Genomic DNA, 18,308 nt, shown 5'->3' with positions numbered 1-18,308 from the left:
CACAGAGAAGGAAATGAATAGTTGAAATAAAGTCGTTATTTTTGTTGTTTTTTTGCGCACAAAAATTATTCTCGTCGCTTGATAAACTTAAGATTGAGCCACTGTAGTCACTTGGACTATTTTAACAATGTCTATAATAACTTTTCGAGGCCGGCAAGTTCAATCCCTGAAGAAGCCTATGGACTAGTATGGAGGAGTGATCCAGCTCTCAGATTTCATCAAAAATATCTTAATTCGTGTTCCGAAGATGAACGAAGGTCTTACGGGGTTGGAACAACATGAGGGTGAGTAAATACTGACAGAATTTTCATTTTTGGGTGAACTATCCCTTTAAGAGTGATCACTTTGGATAACAGCATCTGCTATATATGCATAGGTAAATGCATAAATGTGATGATGATGACGTTTAATGTCCCCGTCAACCTCTGTAGTCCCATTTAGCCACTTGTTAGGGGATATTACTGGCGTACTTTATGATGTAGAACCAAAAATCCATTCAAAATACCCACTGACTTCAGGATGATGGAACCGGAAGTGCTAAAATGTTAACTTGTTTCTGTGTTTTGGCTTACACAAATATGGCATCCCTATCCTCTATTGCACGGCTTGTTGAGGAGAGGTGTGCTAAGTGATCAGACTTATGATCTTTGATACAACAGACAGAACAAATCCCATATTCTTGTTTAGACTCCAAACACAAGAAGGCCCTATAACCATATCTAGGCACCAGAACATCATAGCTACTAAACCAGACATTTCAAAGTATACAGTAATGATTACAGTCTGCTTTCAGTCATGCAATGGGACTCTTCCTCTTCTTACCTAATGTAAGTGAGGATATTCCCACACCCATTCTATAAAGAGCTGAAATTTCTGAACTACAGATGAGATCATTTCCTGTACTTTCATTACTCCCTTGATCAGCTTCCTAATTTACGACTCTCCTAAACTGACATGTTTGTGCTAAGAATATATGAGAAGTAAAATCCTGATTATTCTTGGTCTTGAACTATGCAACACATTTAAAGGGATAGTTAACCCCAAAATTCTGACATCCCAAACACGTTCTGTGGAACACGCACACAAACAATTTCATCGTCTTACTCACATTACATTGAATTGTAATTGAATATTTAAGACTTTACGTAAAATAATAAATGGCTCTTTCTCCTACTTTCATTATCCATTAATTTTATATTACCTACGTATTAATTACCTACCATGACTACAGCTCTAAGCTTATAATTTATCTGAATATGGAGCGCCAGGTTCTGTCATGTACAGGCTTCGATGAACTGTCTAATCACTAATGGTTTAATATCTTTCCTGAGCTAAAGTAAAGATCCCTCCACAGATTGACAGGAGATTCACAGAATAATGAAGCACCTGCAGGTGTAAATCACTCTTAAAGATCATTTCACGACATCATTTGTAACACTGCTCAATGTATAATATAGAACATTTACAGTAATAAAATATGAATGTTAATTTAAAATAAGAAAATGTATTTCTATCACAATGCCCTTTACAAGTTCAAAAAGTTTAATGAGCTTTTCTGCTTTTTTAATTAATTGACTCATTCTTCAACTCCTACTCAATTTTCCCAAACTCATGATTTGACTTGACAAAGAAATGTGGCCAAATTGTATCACATTATGGATACGTATTGGAAGCAGAAAAAATATCATGCTATTTAGCATTTACAGATATCCTATCCTTGTGAAAAGTGGATATGTATGACAAATATAACATTGTGAAATAGATGCTAATGAACGCAACATTCTTGTGTTTGAGCAATGACAAAATGTCTGAGTCTAAATCACAACACACTGACAGATTATGCAAACTCACATGTCAACAGTAATCTCGTCTATAGACTCCCACAGCAATGTAATGATGCGTTTGATTGAATTTGAAATGTATCATAATGTTGCAATGCAAGCATGATAAAAATATCCAACTGAGGGAGGAGTCTGAAAATAATTTGTATGAGAAACACTTGCAGAAGATGACAGATGGATAGTTATGCAATAAAAACAAACAATGACTTTGACAAGGGCTGGGTTGAAAATAGATGTCTCGATTCTAACTGATTCTCAATTTTGATGAACCGGTGTGGATTCTAAAATCCCAAGAATCAATCTTTTAGTCTATGCAGTTCAGTTGATGAGTGAACCTTACATACACTAAACATTTGTAGCATGCCTAGCCTCCAATAAATCACAATAAGCGTTGTGCTTTTGATATGAAACCAGTCTTATCTTCTGTCAATTATGAAATTCAAACAATTAATGTTGTTTTGCCGCTCTGGCGTGACAGATTGTTGTAGCCGTGAACAATTATCGATTTCCTCTTTACTATAGCATGAAATAAACAAATGAAAATCAGAAGGTATGTTGAACGCCCCCCCCCCCCAAAAAAAACAGTACAACATACTGAAATGTACGGAGCCCCGCACATGACATGCAGGAAAAAAAAAAAAATAGTATGCTAAATCGTGCGCACGATTTACTATTTCGCTCCCTTGATTTGCTATATTGTCCACACGATTTAACAAATCGAGGGAACTAACTGGTAAATCGTGCGCCAATTTACTTTTTTTTTTCTTGCATGTCATGTGCAGGGCTCCGTAGAAATGAATCATGTCTAATGTAATCACTTAATCAGTGTAACAACCACGAAAAGATAGTGGGGTAACGGATTACAAGTAACGCGAGTAACGTAATCAGATTACTTTTTTCAAGTAAATAAAGTAACATTACTTTTAAATTTACAACAAAATATCTGGGTTACTTTTTCAAACAAGTAACAGTAAACAGAAACAGTAATGCAAAAGTAACGTAATGCATTACCTTCCCAAATAACTAAGTAATGCAATTAGTTACTTTAAGGAGTAATACAATATTGTTTGTAAAGAATTTCTTTTAAAAGTAACTTTCCCCAAAACTGCGGAAAGATTTCACATTTACCTCAGAAAAGCCAATGTCCATAAACTCAATAGTAAGCTATAAAAAAGAACTATAGGGGAGTATTTTAATAAATATGTGCATATTCATTATATTATTCTTTAACTTGTTCTTCAATATTTAATGTATGTTTGAATAAGTCTGTCATGAAAACAAGTTGTTACTACAACGCTCACCCCTAATAAATCACACAAATTAAACCTAGCACAAAAAAGATATTTTGAAGAATGCCGGTAACCAAACAGTTGATGGACCCCATTGACTTCCATAGTATTTTTTTTCCAATGGAAGTCAATGGGGTCCATCAACTAGTTACCGACATTCTTCAAAATATCTTCTTTTGTGTTCAGCAGAAGAAAGAAATTCATACAGGTTTGAAACAACATGGACAAATAACCACTGTGAGGAATATGGGACGGCCACACGCCAAAGCACTAAAAACATTGTCACTCTGTGAAGAATAACATCCTCCTCTGACAGCAAACCCACAACAATTGCTACACAAAAAGACCAGTTTTGCCCTGGCGGGACACACTGCTGAGGCGAAACATGACACGCTCCCGAAACCCTGAAACAACACTGAGGGAGCGGCAGAAATCCCGGAGGAATGGAGAAGGCTCTTTTGGCTTCATGCAACAATGCTGCCCTCGTTTCCTGTGTGGGCTTCCTGTTGGTCATGCGCTGCGTTCCAGCACGCGGTCAGCACTTCGAGTACACAGACACCGGGTCAGGTCACAGCCATTAAATACACAATGCGTTTATGGAGGTGACAAAACAACTCCAGAACAAACAAAAACAGATGTATAGAGACATTAATTTTTATCAGTGACTGAAGTACAATATCCTACGAAACATACTCGACTTCCTAAACGTTTCCTCACTTCCCCTACGGCTTGCCAATAAATGTCAAATTCACAATGCGGCCACCAACTCGCTTTCCTTTCATTTCCAACTGAAAAAAAAAATGGTTTCCTCCAACAGGGTTTAAAACATTTATTCAGCTTCAGTGGCTTCATGCATTATTAGTGAAGTGCTTAGTCAGACACTTCCAGATATTCAGAGGAGGATTCCTTGTAAACAATAACAAATGAAGCAGCTGGCCTCAAGAAGGGGTCTATTTAGATTCAGTGAGATCAGCAAAAACTTCTACCGCTTTGGTTACATTTACCTATAAGCACCTGTCAGTTACTTTCAGAGTAGAATCACACTGTAAAAAAAGATCAATAAGTCATCATTGGCGACATATGTAGTTGCTTTACTTTAACTCATCAAAATGAAGCAATTTCAACTTTTTTGATACAAGTTATACAAGATTCAACTTATTTTTTAAGTCAGTTTAATATAATTCAAGTTGAAATTACCCGTACTGTACAGCCAATTTGATTACACTTTCAAAAAGTTGAAATGGGGGGGTGGGTGGGGTTACAGTGCATGACGAATAAAGTTTGAGAAGATACTCTCATATGAAACGATTAATCGCGATTAATTGCATCCAAAATAAAAGTTTGTTTACATAATATATTTGTACTGAGTATATAATATAAACACACATGCATGTTTATATTTAAGAAATATTTGCATGTACTGTATATATATGTATTTATCATTTATATTATATATAAATGTATTATATTTATATTATATAAATATTTTATTTATAAATCACACATTTTCCTTAAATATATACACGTGTATATAGTGTGTATTTATATAAACAAAATAGTTATACAGTACCCACACATATATTATGTTTTCAAAAAAGAACTGAAAACTTATCTTTTTAGAAAAGCGTATTTTTAAGTATTTTAAAGTATTTTAAGTGTCTGCGTATTGTTTTTTTTATTTATAATTTTGTTTTGTTTCTATTTTATTTATTTTTTTGATTTTTGTAAGCACTTTGAGATTTGATGTCAAATGTATAGTGTATTATAAATAAAATTCATCATCATCATCATCATCATGTAAACAAAAACTTTGGAAGTGATTAATCGCTTCACAGCCCTAGAAATAAACGACTTTCATTTCATTTCAATCTGGCTTATCATCACCTTAAAGGGATAGTTCACTCAAAAAAATTATTCTGTCATCATTTACTCACCCTCATGTCACTCCAAACCCATACGAATTTCCATCATCTTCAAAACACAAATTAAGATATTTTTAATGAAATCTGAGTGATTTCCGTCTCTCAATTGAAAGTCTGTTCACAGGGTTCAAAACATCCATAAAGAGAATGTAAAAAAAATCAATAAATAAACTAACCCTAAATAAAGACCTGTCAAAATAAGTCAATCCACACAGCCTTAAACATAAATGTTCATTTATCAATGTTGTCCTTCCTGTATGATTCATAAATGTGACATCATTGTCAAGCTTGCACAAACAGTCATATGTTTCAAAAGACGCCCATAGACACACACACGTTCACGCACAAACATGCACACGCCTATGCAAAAACTAGGAATGCATTGCACTACAATAGTTACTGAATGTATTCAGGCTGCACGTGAAATCATCAAACCTGATCTGCATAACTGGCTTTCCACGAAACTCCTCCCTGAGCAATTCCACTCATTTCCACCAGGAAACACCTTGAAAGGGTACAGCTGTAAACTGCTGATCTGAAGTCAGTCAGATCTGAATAAGCTGCTTCCCACAGTGGAGAAGACAGCCGGTTCTGCCGCATGCCGTCTCGGTGGCAACAGCAAAGCAAATATGAGCATGCTGAAATTGCTAACATGCAAACTAAAGAAATGTTCCTCAATCTCACAATACTCAAAGTCTCCAAATGTTTTGGTTAAACAAATATCCATTATTTGTTTACTTGGAATAAAGAGTAACCACACGAATACCTAACACAAATTAAGAGATTTGAAATACTAATGGCACATAAACATTATGAGTGATCAGAGAAAATTCTAACATGTATGGGAAATGATCTTGCCTTACTAAATTAGCCAAAGAAAAGCTGACTATTCTCTTGTGCTGAATGGTGAACTTCTGCACTGGCAGGGTGTTTAAATGAAATGCACGAGCAGCAAACTTTAATGAGAAGAGTGTTTTGGCAGGTGTATAGAGTCAATTTAATCAGCTGTAATGTTTGTGGAGAAACTAATGAATAACATTTCATTGCATCCCCAGATGAAATACCTCTAATACAGCTTCTACCTCAGTCTGCTCAGATAAATACAACAAATCCTCAAAACCTGACCTAACAATTTATCCATTTAATCACTTATTTTTACTCTCCAATAATATTCAAAACTTTAACTAACCAGTCATTTTCATATACACTGCAATACTTTGTTTTCCTAATCAGCATGCATGTATTGCATTCCAGTCAAATCTAAGCATCCTTCTTACTTTTATTTAGATTTGATAATCAAAATTGCGTAAGACACAAACTAGTTTTATCTTGAACTAAAAAAAAAAAAAAAAAACGAATTCAGTGGGGTTTATTTATTTATATTATTATATATTACTTATTTATTTGGGAAAAAATGTAAATGAGTCAGAAAATTTAATTCAAGATCAAGTCTAATATATTCATGTTTTTTTCTTGTTTTAATGATGTTCAAATATTTTAGTGGAAATTAAGACAAACTAATTAAGAAAACTATTTTTAAACTGGTGTCTCAAATACCTTTAAATGCCTCTATTTAAATTCCCTTTATCTGAATATCAAGTTTTAATGTTTGACACAGTGTCGTTATTTAAAATATTAAAACACAATTTCAATGTAAGCAAAGATAAGAAGCACAAACACTGCAGTCATTAAGACAAGTTTCCCAACTTCATGAGGATACAGGAATATGATGAGTTTCATAAATGTATATGAATTCAATTCAGCTTTGTATTGTATCTAGCCTAGGCTATATTGTATAGTTTTTCAACATTACCATGTACATGTATCAAAGTGGATTCGTTAGCAGTAGTGACATCAAGTGGTGCTTATATTGAAAATATTCACGTTACTTAACACACGTATGTCACAACATAGGCTACACGAGCTTTGTACTAAGTACAGAGTAAAACATATAAAAATACAAAATAGACAATTTAATGACTTGTCACGTAATGGTTCTAAATGTAAACAGTAGGCTAAAGCAAGTTGCAATGCTAGTGTTGTAGTGAAACGCCGAGACGCGTCTACCTGATTCAGGTGCATTTCCGCCACATGCGCAGTAACGAATGAAACATGGCGTAGAAAAGTTTGACCACAACAAAATGTACTGACATGACAAGAGACGCATCTACTCACCGCATGAACAATAAATGACGGATACTCCTCTTTTTCTTTCAGTGTCCAGTGAAATAGTTTACTGAGGAGCAGAAATTCCCATTGACTCCTGCTGAAATTCGGCGTTAAACTGCTGGACGGAAAAGCGGAAGCGACAGACGACGCACGAAAACACACCGGTAAAGATGTACACTATACATAACACCATAAGCGCCTTCGCTCTTATATCTTCTTATTGTTTTGACTCTTTCTTTAGTTAGTTATTTAAATCCTGTAGAGTGAAGTGAATGGTCCCTGCAGTAGTCCTGTGTGCATTACTGATGTGAGTTACTGACTGACTGACTGCGGGCACCTGAATGTTTTCAGCTGGTTTCGGTGCTGAGGTGAAACTCCGCCTCTGTTCTGTTCTACACTACAGTATGTACTGCAGTCTGTCCCAGTGCAGCACGGCGAAGGGAGGAGTTTCTCCTGCTTTCTCACACTTTCCTCTGCTGTGTCGACACACACAGAGAAGCTACTTATTTTTGTGGCTATGTTTCAAATCTTACGGAGCTGCAGAATTTTGGAACATATCGGCGTGTCAGCTGAATAAAGTGATGTGTGCATACGGAACAATATTGAAAGTGCACTTGTAGTGTAGCTACTAGGCTACTTATAATCAATCTTAAAAGTATATATATTTAAAAAACGTGTAGACTTGAAGACAACAGGCCTATAATATACCTATAATTAAAGGCAACTTATGCATATTAAAGAATATGTTTCTTAACATAGGACCTACTTAAGTTCACTTTTTAAAAAGTGCACTATAATAATGTATAATTAAAAGTCGGAAAGTTGTAATCTTGTTTCATGCTTTAAATACACTTATTGAAGTGTTGACTAACATACTAAAGCACAAAGTACTATAATTATAATATAGTATAATTTGAACTCCAGTGTGCATGATATTCAATATTACATTTAATGTTAATGTAAATGTAAAATAAAAATATATCTAAATACCTGACATACAAGATTCAATAGAAATGACATTAATGTATATTTTAGTTCGGCAATGCACTTTAACCATATTTCAAAAACAATAGAAATAATAATGAAATTACCTGTACTTAAGTGAGTCAAAATGCACTTTAAAGTAATTTCATATCAATTATAAGTCAAATAAATAAAGGCTATAATGGTAACATTTATTTTACAGCGTCATTGTTACATGTAGTTACTATAGTAATTCTATAAATGATGTGTAATTAAAATATGCAACTAACCCTAAATCAAACCCATCCCTAATCCTAACCCTAGAGTACATGTAGTTAATTAATATTACTCAGTACTTAAATGTATAATTACAGGGTAACAAAGACACCTTCAAATAAAGTGTAACCATAAATAAACTATAATACATATAATTTCATTTAATTGTAATTAACATGCAAAACATTGCAAAAATATAAAAAAGAAATACATTCAGTAATAACAATGCTACTCTTTTTAAAAGTATTAAGTGTACTTTTTTTTTTAAGATGGGGCCTTAAAAGTAATGACCTAGAACCAGGGCCATGTACAGAATAGTGTACTAATATAGTACTACTGTACTCTTAGCTCTCTGTATGAAAGACAGATGCTATAGTTGTTAAACTACTTAAGAATTGCACTTATGCAGAAATTCCACTAATTTCCACCAGGAAACACCTTGATACATATTGTTAATTGTTTATAATATATAGGACACATGCCCTGACAAAAACAAAAAAAAACAAAAAAAAAAACCTAAAAAACCTAACAGAAAAAAACCCCACCCTGTGCCAGGCATGTACTGGCCACCAGGAGCACCGGTGGGCCGGTCGAGTAGTGGGCCAATCACCGATGCGAGGGAGACCTCCCCCGTATTAGGCGCTGTTCTTTTCTTCTTTCTATGTTTTGTTGGGGTTGTTTTTTGTCCATACAGTAGAAGTCAAGGGCAACCAAAATGGTTTGGTCACAACATTCTTCAAAATATCTTCTTTTGTGTTTCGACATGAGGGAGAATAAATGATGACAGAATTGAAAAGCAGTAAATTTACTTTACGGCATCCTAGCTCGAAATCAATGCTTTACAGTCAAGTACATCTCTATGTGACAAAAATGAAACATTAAGTTTGTTAACATTTGCAGTTTATTCAATAATATCTATCATTATTTGTTTCTTTCCTGTTTTATTTATCCAATTATTTACTCCAATTTAAGGCCCCATAACCCATCAAAACATTCACAGGGGAACTTGTAGGCCGGATGGGCTGGATTTGTCCAGGGCCAAATTTTAACCCCAGTCCAGCCCTGGTGGCCTCAGAATCAATCTTTCACTTAAAATCTTGCGAAACTTGACATATTTATTTAGACTAACTGGACTATTGTGTGTTGCATACTGTTTTACATTAATAAAATATATCGAGTATCAGGCATGTATACAGTGTATAGACCAGAACAGTGTCTCAGTGGTAGCACTGTCGCCTCACAGCAAGAATGTCCCCAAATCTGAGCCAGGAGGACGGAGTCCTTTCTGTGTGGAGTTGTTTTCCTTGTGTCTGCGTGGGTTTCCTTCGGGTGCTCCGGTTTCCCCAACAATCCGAAAACATGCAGTATAGGTGAATTGGAGACGCTAAAGTGTAGGTGTGAATGTGTGTGTGAGTCCCAAGCCATAATGGAGAGGGTTGGGGAAAGACCTGGCAACCCCTGAAAATACATGGACAGTCTCTCACGTATACCAAGAGATTGCCATAGAATCACCAAGACTCGGATATGACTGAAATGGTAATAGATAGGTACAGTATATTCTGGGCAGTAAGCAGTTCTCTAATATTCTGTGAACATAGCTAAAGGGTTCCCATCATATTGGATTGATGCTCTTGTATTGACATCTTAAGACCTTTAATGGCTTTGTATTATTTATACTCTTCTATCTGGTGATGGAAGCAGTAGTCTGGTGCGATGTGATGTAAGACTGCTGTTATCTGGACACCATCTGTCCAATCCTGTTACATAAAAAGATGGAGGGGGGTTTTTAACTGTGTTTTAGCCATGTAGTCTATTACAATGTGGAATGCTGCTTCACATTTGAGTCGTATATAATCAAATATCTCTTTAGGAGGTACTGTAAGTACTTTTTCACAGCATGCCCTGTGATTTGACAAGCAGAAATCCATTCAGTGCTTGACCATTGTGCTGCACTCGATCGGGCCAGTGGAAAGGGAAATCAGGCACATTATTTGAGTGCTCGTAAAGAGGTCATAGTGTATCAGAACGGGACACTCCTTTCCCAGGGAAGTACTTGGAAAGCCCATTTAAGAGACAATGCATTTTCCTTCTGCAAATCTTTTCCCCCTAGGAACATAATGTTTCCTTTTTTGATATTCAAGGTCTTGAAATCACTTGCATTTAAAGGATAGTTCACCAATTTTTTTTTTTTCATTATTTAAGATGTTCTGAATCAATTTATTTCTGTTGAACACAAATTTAAATATTTTGAAGAATGTTGGTAACCAAAGAGTTGCTAAGCCCCATTGACTAGTATGAGTAAAAAAAGTCAATGGGGACCAGCAACTGTTTGGTTACTAACATTCTTCAAAATATCTTCTTTTGTGTGAAATATCCATTTCAGTGTTGTGCAAATTTTTATATAATAATGTGAGGGGGCTGTGAGTTTATAGTTTTTTTTGAAAGGATTCAAAGATTCAGTTTTTCCACTTTGGAGGACCAAGCTTATGATAATAAGGGCATAGAGAAGATTATAGAAGCTAAATGGAGTGTACATTTTCAATTTTACCAGTCGAGTTTGAGCCATGGCTTATGTGCATTAATTGTGTTAGTTTCATTACTCAGTTCTCATGTTAGAATTATGGCTTAATTATATTTCACATTTCCATTAACTGTGTAGTTAGTTAATTTGGCCCAGTGCATTAAAAGTATTTTAACTGGGTGAGATCCTGAAGGCAGGAGGTCTTTAAATAATTGGGCTGGTGATGTGTGCCTTCACTCACCCTGCTGCTATTGATTTGGGATGAGGGCAAATCAGTTCATGCTAGTTGAAACTTGATGCTTTGATTTGTTTATGACCTTGTTTTGTATAGTACAAGTACAATTGCTCTAATGTCTGTGTGCTGGGTGATATTATTGCCCAAAAACTTTAGCATTTGATCACTCATTTTGAGTTTTAAAGCCATCATGAAACGGTGTTCTGCGTGAAATAGGAAAAAGGATGAGATTTGATTTCATCCATTTGGAATTTATTTGATTGCAAATTGGAATGGAAGAGAGGAGTTGAAAATAAGAGGGCGATGTCGACCAAAAAAAAAAAGAGTAATTTCAGAAGTGGGCCAATGCAAGGTTTTATATTTTGATCAAAATGAATGCAATAATACAAATGATGTGTCCACTATAGACCAACATTCAAAATCGCATACTCTCTTTAGTAGGTACTTATTTTGAATAAGTAATTACTCAACGACTGCTAAAAAATTATGTTCTATTTGGTATGAATGTGTGTAGTAATGTAATTCGGACGTACTACATTCACCATGTTGTCATTGCCGTGACCTGCCAGCATCAGTTACGTCGCATCAGTGCCATTCATAAATCCTCTTCTGTGGCCTCATGGGATAGTAAATTGTCCATTGTATGCACACTTCAGAATCTCACCAGAAGTAGTAGGTCATCCGGTACCCTATTCTTTTATGAGTACTGTGAATTTGGACATACTTCTTTTGTCACATACTGTTTTTCACATACTATGCGGTTTCGGATGCAGCCCTAGGAACCTCCCCCCAACTCAATGCACTTAGGCATGTAGACAAGTTTGCTGTCCTGTGTCGGTACATTGTCAAACTTTGTGAGTTATTCTCTGTGAGTATTTTGTCTGAAACCTGTTTATTGAGAATTGTGAGTTTGTTTCCTGTCAAGTCAGAGTCTTCGTTTGTCATCGTGTCTTAGTCTACCTCCAGTCCTGTTTTGCCCCATCGTGGGTTTTGTTTTCTGTTTTGTCATCATTAAACCCCTTTTGAGTTATTTGCTGTCTGCGCATGGGTTCGTTCCTCTATCCACATGACAGAATGTACCGACCAAAGAAGAACCCAGCAGACCGTTTGTCCTTCTCTGCCAAGCATCGTCCGGACCCCCTTGAAGAAGTCTGGTTGTCTTCCCCCCTCAACAAGAAGAGTGTCACCCTTCCATACTCACCCGAGGGTGAGTGGATCTTGTCAAACTTCTCTCGACTGTATGACCAATTCTCCCGGGAGGAGTCCGAGGCGGCATCCTCGAGGTCTTCACCTTCTGCCTGCCTACCTATCATTCCCGAGGGTCGAATGATAGGCGTCGCGACGCTTGGGGACCAGGCTGGTTCCCCCACGACTCCTGGCACTCCGTCTACCCCCTTCGGTCTTCGAGGGAGACGAGGGAGACGGTCCTCGTGGGACTCTCCTTCAGAGTCCTCAGCGACAGAGTCAATCCTGCCTGAGAAAACCCCTCCTTCGCCCGACACAGTTCCCGCTGTGCTTCCCCAACCCGTCTCAGTTCCGGCTATGGTCTCTGCTTCGCGACCTAGGAGAAAGAGGAGGAAGAGGGGAGCCTCCCGTTCTTTGCCCGCCGCAGACACAGAGCCCGCCGCAGACACAGAGCCCGCCGCAGACACAGAGCCCGCCGCAGACACAGAGCCCGCCGCAGACACAGAGCCCGCCGCAGACACAGAGCCCGCCGCAGACACAGAGCCCGCCGCAGACACAGAGCCCGCCGCAGACACAGAGCCCGCCGCAGACACAGAGCCCGCCGCAGACACAGAGCCCGCCGCAGACACAGAGCCCGCCGCAGACACAGAGCCCGCCGCAGACACAGAGCCCGCCGCAGACACAGAGCCCGCCGCAGACACAGAGCCCGCTGCAGACACAGAGCCCGCTGCAGACACAGAGCCCGCTGCAGACACAGAGCCCGCCGCAGACACAGAGCCCGCTGCAGACACAGAGCCCGCTGCAGACACAGAGCCCGCCGCAGACACAGAGCCCGCCGCAGACACAGAGCCCGCCGCAGACACAGAGCCCGCCGCAGACACAGAGCCCGCCGCAGACACAGAGCCCGCCGCAGACACAGAGCCCGCCGCAGACACAGAGCCCGCCGCAGACACAGAGCCCGCCGCAGACACAGAGCCCGCCGCAGACACAGAGCCCGCCGCAGACACAGAGCCCGCCGCAGACACAGAGCCCGCTGCAGACACAGAGCCCGCTGCAGACACAGAGCCCGCTGCAGACACAGAGCCCGCCGCAGACACAGAGCCCGCCGCAGACACAGTTTGCCGCAGACACAGAGCCCGCCGCAGACACAGAGCCCGCCGCAGACACAGAGCCCGCCGCAGACACAGAGCCCGCCGCAGACACAGAGCCCGCCGCAGACACAGAGCCCGCCGCAGACACAGAGCCCGCCGCAGACACAGAGCCCGCCGCAGACACAGAGCCCGCCGCAGACACAGAGCCCGCCGCAGACACAGAGCCCGCCGCAGACACAGAGCCCGCCGCAGACACAGAGCCCGCCGCAGACACAGAGCCCGCTGCAGACACAGAGCCCGCTGCAGACACAGAGCCCGCTGCAGACACAGAGCCCGCTGCAGACACAGAGCCCGCTGCAGACAGCGCTTCTTCCGAGTCAGATTTGAGCGCTTCATCCGAGTCTGTGTTCATGTGTACCGAGTCTGATTCAGTGAGTTCAGTTCCCGCTCCACAGCCGTCTGCTACGTCCCCTGTTCTGTGTCCTGTTCCTTTTCCCGCTGTTTCCCCAGTCAGAAGTCTTGTCTCACCACCCTCAGCTTCCCCTGTCGTGATTCCCTCTCCGTCGTCCACTGTTCCTCCTGTCCCTAATCAACCCCGGACTGTTTCCTCCAAGACTCCTCATGTGTCCCGATCCAAACCTGCCCGGAATCCTCGTCCCAAGCCCTCATCCCGTGGACCTAAGACCCCCAGCACACCCATCCACCCTGGACCACCCCCCATGAACTCTGTGTTTCCTCCGCCACCTCTTCCTTGTTTGTTATTTTTATTGTTTCATCCGAACCCTGCTGTTGTGTTTTCGTGTTTGCCACTACTGTTATTTGTCATGTTTTGTTGGTTTGTGTCGATGTCTCAGTCTGTCTTGTCCCGTGTTTGATGTCCCCTTGAGGAGCGTCTGGTAGCCGCTCCTTAAGGTGGGGGTTCTGTCATGATTCTGCCCTCGTGTCCTTGATTTTCTCTAGTCTTGAGGCAGGATCATGACAGAATCATGTTTTGTGTGCAAGCACATGGTCTTGTGTTTTGAGCCATGTGCTTGTGTTGTCTCGTTACGTTACCCCGCCCCCTTGTTATCCTTGTCTCGTCATTATTGTCTAGTCAGTTTCACCTGTCCTTGTCTAGTCAGCTTCACCTGTCTTTGTCATTAGTGTCTCCCTATTTAATCCCCTTGTGTTTGCTGTCCTGTGTCGGTACATTGTCAAACTTTGTGAGTTATTCTCTGTGAGTATTTTGTCTGAAACCTGTTTATTGAGAATTGTGAGTTTGTTTCCTGTCAAGTCAGAGTCTTCGTTTGTCATCGTGTCTTAGTCTACCTCCAGTCCTGTTTTGCCCCATCGTGGGTTTTGTTTTCTGTTTTGTCATCATTAAACCCCTTTTGAGTTATTTGCTGTCTGCGCATGGGTTCGTTCCTCCATCCACATGACAAGCTTAGCATACATCATTGAAGTGGACAAGACCATTAGCATTTCTCAAAAAAGAATGACCAAAGAGTTTCGATATTTTTCCTATTTAAAACTTGACTCTTCTGTAGTTACATCGTGCACTAAGACCGACGGAAAATGTAAAGTTGCGATTTTCTAGGCTGATATGGCTAGGAACTATACTCTCATTCCTGCCTAATAATCAAGAAACTTCACTGCCGTACCATGAGTGCAGCAGGCGTAATGATATGACGCAGCGCCTGAAAACCTAATTTGCGACTGAAACTACACAAACTTAGTCCCGGTCACGTTGGAAGTTACCGAGCTGGGGACTATTTTCAGGCGCTGCGTCATATCATTACGCCTGCTGCTCTCATGGTACGGCAGTAAAGTTTCTTGATTATTACGCAGGAATGAGAGTATAGTTCCTAGCCATATCAGCCTAGAAAATCGCAACTTTACATTTTCCGTCATTCTTAGTGCACGATGTAACTACAGAAGAGTGAAGTTTTAAATAGGAAAAATATCGAAACTCTTTGGTCATTTTTTTTTTTAGAAATGCTAATGGTCTTGTCCACTTCAATGATGTATGCTAAAAGTGGTACCGCCAGAACCGGAGATCGGCTGAATGGATTCAAAAACGGTAAAACTCAACAGTTTAACTCTGGGGAGTTGTAAAATGAGCCTATTTCCAAAAAAAGTGGAGTATCCCTTTAAAGCAGTTCTGAAGGCAAAAGACTCAAGAGGGTACAACCCGGTACTAGCAAGGTGTACCTAACAAAGTAGGCAGTGAGTACTATTTCAAGAAATGTATTGATAATAATAATTTTTTACATTTATACAGCGCTTTTCTGGGTACTCAAAGTGCTTTACATGGAAGGGGGAATCTCCTCAACCAGGGATTGAGTTTCATTATGGTTTAGATTTATTATGTTTGTTAGATTAATGTAATTAAAATAAAACAAATATTTGTTATTTTCTCAAATGTTTTAATCATAAAATTATTTTAATTTAATAATTTTAACCATCTATACTGCATGTTTGATAATGCGATCATGTGATAAATTCTGATGTGATTGCTAATAAATATAAATGTATTTTTATGTTATTCAAATGAACCTGCCTGCATTCTGTGGTTGTTAGCCCAACATTATTTGCACCGGACAAATGACCCAGACTTTAGTGAATAAGATGCAATAATGAGCCTAATGTACATACAATGTACATTTCTGTTGACATTGTGAGTGTTATTTCAGTGCATTTAGAACCTGGGTAAGCTAGATTGCGGGTGGTTGGAGAATAAGATGCAGGTTTTTAATGACTCTGTCGGATGCAACTGTTTAGTAAATTCACCCCTGACTGTTTACCAGGAGATGACTGTGATATATTTTGCTTGTATGTTTACTGTAGTCATGGTAGCACTAGCACTTGCTGTAGATATCACTGGCTGTCTTGGTACTGGCAGTTGGAGCAGACGAACTGGCTCTGACAATTAGGATAAGAAACTATTTTTTTTCCATTGACACATCACTGAGAAAAACTGGAGGGAACATTTTCAATGTTGTCTGAATATTCATATTCAGTCTCACTACAGTCTCTCTCTTTTCACAAAACGTTTGCTTATGATATTTAGAGGAAAGATATGGAAAGTTTGCATAACACATTAATGCAACATGTAGAGCTTTGTTGTGATGCTATTCCACTAGAGATTCTTACACTGACTACATTAACCCCCAATGGTATCGGTCACACTCTAGTAACTTATGGTTACATGTGATTTAATTGGACTCGTGAGAATGCCAGTTGTACTTTAACAAAATAAAGAACCTTATCCTGCATCTGCACTCTGTATATTCCCTATATATGACAATAGTTTACATACTCAATCTGCCATTACTATTCCACACACATACACACAAAAATGTGTTGTGAAGAAAATATGAGCAGTGTTTCCTGTGCAGAACTTACAGCCACAATATAGGGCATTGTGGGTGTGGTTATTCAGTTGATAAGGTGTTATGAGTGGTTGCTAGAATATTTTGAGCGGTTTCTAGGTGGTCGCCCCAAGTCTCTACGGGCCTATTTAAGCTGTGTCCAAAATCGCCCCCATATCCTTAAATAGGGCATTATTTGACGGGACAGCCATTTGTAGTGGTGTCCAAAACCGTAGTGGACATTATCAAGTGCACTCATTCAATCCCACAATGCACTGCAATAACGAGTAAACAACTGATGTACATTTAATGGCTAGTGAATACCCATAATGCACTGTGATGCTCGCGCCAAATGAATTCCTGCGTCTCGCTAGAAGATGTTCTAGCTGAATCATCCAGCATCCATTTTCCAAACCACTGGTCCAATGTGGGTACAGTGTATCATACAGGTATAAATTCCATTTTAATTGATTATTAAATTGTTTAATTAAGATTTTTACATGCTAGTTTCTAATGACATAGTTTAAGATAAATATTTTAATTACTACTGGAGCTGCCAGTTTGCTAAGTTTCAAATGATTATAATACAGCAAGCACAAATTATGCAAAAGCGGCAGCCCTTCTGGCACACTCAAGTGTCTGAATTCACTCACTCGTTTCAATCTCTCCTTCAAGTGGACTATATTAGTGGAGTGATAGGGAATAGTGAATGAGGGTATAGGGGGCGATTTCAGACACAGCCCATGCAGCCAACATTTACATGTGGGCCACATGTGGGCCTTGATGGGCTGTCACGTAAGGCTCTGCATGGCCAACCGAAATGGGGCCCAGAGAAATTTGTCCATCGGCTGCACATGGGCCCCATGTATGTTAGCCCATTGAGGCCCCACTTAGATGTTTATTATATGGGCTCACTTGGGTCCCAAATGGGGCCAAGGTGGGCTACACACAAAAACAACATGAGTGATTACACTGGACCCACAATTGGCCCCTGTGGGACCACAGTGGGTGAAAACTGGGTCCCTTTTATTAATTTCTTTAAAGATTCCAGTGATACATGATAAAATTACATGATCAATTATTTCAACTGTAAAGAAAATGACTTCAACTCGGAATGTGTAAATCAGTGTTTCCCAACCCTGTTCCTGCAGGCACACCAACAGTAGCTGCATTTTGTATGTCTCCCTTATCTGACCCATATATTTCTGGTCTTGGAGTCTATACTAATGAGTTGAATCAGTTCTGCTTGATAAGGAAGAGTTAAAAAATGTGTAGTGTTGGTTGGTGTGCCTCCAGGAACAGGCTTTGGAACCACTGATTAAAATCCTTTTTTTATATCATTGAACTTCAAGATAAAACCTCTTGAATGCATCAGGATGAAAAGCTCTTATTTCTGGGTCGTACAGACTCCTCATCTTCCTACCCAAAGAGTAAAGAAAGAAAAGACAGAATTAGTAATATTCGGC

At 39.5% G+C, this 18,308-nt stretch overlaps 1 protein-coding gene across 2 annotated transcripts in view; it reads right to left on the bottom strand.

The window, feature by feature from the left end:
- LOC130075625 (inactive ubiquitin carboxyl-terminal hydrolase 53-like) overlaps window positions 1-7,593 on the bottom strand; it is a 55,967-nt gene extending 48,374 nt beyond the window's left edge. For both annotated transcript variants that reach the window (XM_056240348.1, XM_056240349.1), the window contains exon 1: window positions 7,228-7,593. The gene's annotated coding sequence lies outside the window, so the exon portion shown is untranslated. The remainder of the gene's footprint in view (window positions 1-7,227) is intronic.
- Between the last annotated feature and the right edge of the window lie 10,715 nt (window positions 7,594-18,308).

Source organism: Rhinichthys klamathensis, unplaced genomic scaffold (assembly GCF_029890125.1).
Source record: "Rhinichthys klamathensis goyatoka isolate OS25496 unplaced genomic scaffold, OSU_Roscu_1.1 h1tg000593l_1, whole genome shotgun sequence".
Lineage (NCBI taxonomy): Eukaryota > Metazoa > Chordata > Actinopteri > Cypriniformes > Leuciscidae > Rhinichthys > Rhinichthys klamathensis.
The sequence above is the reverse complement of the archived record's forward strand: the minus strand, read 5'-3'. Positions and strand labels throughout refer to the sequence as shown.